Source organism: Chiloscyllium plagiosum, chromosome 8 (genome assembly GCF_004010195.1).
Source record: "Chiloscyllium plagiosum isolate BGI_BamShark_2017 chromosome 8, ASM401019v2, whole genome shotgun sequence".
In the NCBI taxonomy this organism is placed as follows: domain Eukaryota; kingdom Metazoa; phylum Chordata; class Chondrichthyes; order Orectolobiformes; family Hemiscylliidae; genus Chiloscyllium; species Chiloscyllium plagiosum.
Window position 1 is genome coordinate 101,241,201 of NC_057717.1, and position 2,475 is coordinate 101,243,675.

Sequence of the window (2,475 nt, forward strand, 5' to 3'; positions counted from 1 at the left end):
GAGGGAAAGGGAGGGCAAGGGGTCAAGATGGGGGGGACAAGGGGTCAAGATGGGGGGGACAAGGGGTCAAGATGGGAGGAAGAAAGAGGGGACAGGAAATGGGAAAGGGTTGGAGAGGAGAGAGCGGAAGAAAAAGGATAGAGAGAAGAATGGGGGAATAGACAGAAAGGAGAGGGGCAGAGGATATGGAAATGGAGAGGGGGAAAGGGGTTAACGAGAGGGCTCAGAGAGGAACATAAAACACAGAACATTACAGCGCAGTACAGGCCATTCTGCCCTCGATGGTGTGCTGACCTGTGGAACCAATCTGAAGCCAAAGTAATTGTATTCTACACTATTCTATTTTAATCCATATGTTTATCCAATGACCACTTAAATGCCCTTAAAGTTGGCAAGTCCACTACTGTTGCAGGCTATACATTCCATACCCCTACTACTCTCTGAGTAAAGAAACTACCTCTGACATCTGTCCTGTATCTATCACCCCTCAATTTAAAGCTATGTCCTCTCGTGCTAGCTATCACCATCCGAGGAAAAAGACTCTCACTGTCCAACCTATCTAACCCTCTGATTATCTTATATGTCTCAATTAAGTCACCTCTCAACCTCCTTCTCTCTAATGAAAACAGCCTCAAGTCCCTCAGCCTTTCCTCATAAGACCCTCCCTCCATACCAGGCAACAACCAAGTAAATCTCCTCTGAACCCTTTCCAAAGCTTCCACATCCTTCCTGTAATGCGGTGACCAGAACTGTATGCAATACTTCAAGTGCAGCCGCACCAGAGTTTTGTACGGCTGCAGCATGATCTCATGGTTCCGAAACTCAATCCCTCTACCAATAAAAGCTAACACACCATATGCCTTCTTACAAACCCTATCAAATTGGGTAGCAACTTTTAAGGATCTATGTACCTGGTCACCAAGATCTCTCTGCTCATCTGCATTATCGAGATTCTTACCATTAGCCCAATATTCTTTATTCCTGTTGCTCCTTCCAAAGTGAATCACCTCACACTTTTCCGCATTAAACTTCATTTGCCACCTCTCAGCCCAGCTCTGCAGCTTATCTATGTCCCCCTGTAACCTGCAACAGCCTTTGGCACTATCCACAACTCCACCAACCTTAATGTCATCTGCAAATTTACTAACCCCTCCTTCTACACATTCATCCAGGTCATTTATAAAAATGACAAACAGCAGTGGACCCAAAACAGATACTTGTGGTATACCACTCGTAACTGAACTCCAGGAAAGGGGGACAGCAAGAGAGAGGGACAGAAAATAGTGGAGGGTAGATCTTCTTTAACTTATAAACAAACTTCTTCATTATATTCATAAAAAAGCCACAACTTGTTAAAATTCCTGGTGGACAACTTCCTAAGTAAATGTTTAACACTAACAAAATAGGATTATCTCTAGTCTCCTAAAGATTCAGAGAGCTTTTTAAGTAAAACCCCATTAAGCTGTAGGAATCGAGCTGGTTGTGGGGCCAGCTTAAATTTTATTACCAATTCATGGGGTGTGTCTGGCCAGGCTGGTATTTATCACCAATTGTTCTTAGGAAGGCAGTAGTGAGCCATGTTTGGAAACCTCTTTCCCATGTGTAGTGTAGATACTCCCTACTCTACAGTGTTGGCATGGCTTCCTCCATTAGGATGACAGGATCAGTTTGAGCAACAGAACGAGGACCAGGCAGTTTTACTCATTGGATTTGCTGTGTGTCTCCATCTAAAGGTGAACCAATCCCTAACCTGTAAAAAGTAAAAGCAGAGGGTGTCCCTGCCTCCTGAAATTGGTCAAGTTCGATAATTAGGTATTCCCTTCAATCTAACCGTGTTGCATTGGGAAATTTTATTTTTAAATTGTTTAAATTGTTGAGAAGAATTAATTCTTGGGAAGCAAAACCCAAGGCTGAGGAATGGTCACTGGACCCGAAACGTTAACTCCGATTTCTCTCCACAGATTCTGCCAAGACCGGCTGAGCTTTTCCAGCAATTCCTGTTATTGTCTGAATTTACAACATCCACAGTTCATTTGGATTTTACCCTTACCTGAAATCCAGATCCATTACAGATAATGTCCGGAAATATATCAATTTTACCATTCAATTCACTATAATGTGTGAACCTTTAAGACAGGAATGCTTTCAAACAAATGATTACAAATTTTAGAATTCCTTCAGCTAAAGGATTGTAAAAACTCATTTATTCAATTTACTCAAGATTGAGATTCGAAGACTTTTGACCAGTTAAGGAAGTTGAGCGACAACGGGGTTAGAGCAGGAAAATGGAGTCGATATGGGTAGGCCATGATCTTATTAAATAGTCAGGTAGGTGTGAAGGGTGTGTGCCTTTTGATCCTCATGTTCCTTAGGTCTTCATGTCAATTCTTAGGTTCCTACACAATGACATTTAATGCAAGTTTTCCGTAAAAATGTAACATTTAAAAAACAAAAAATAATTGTAAAAACAACCAA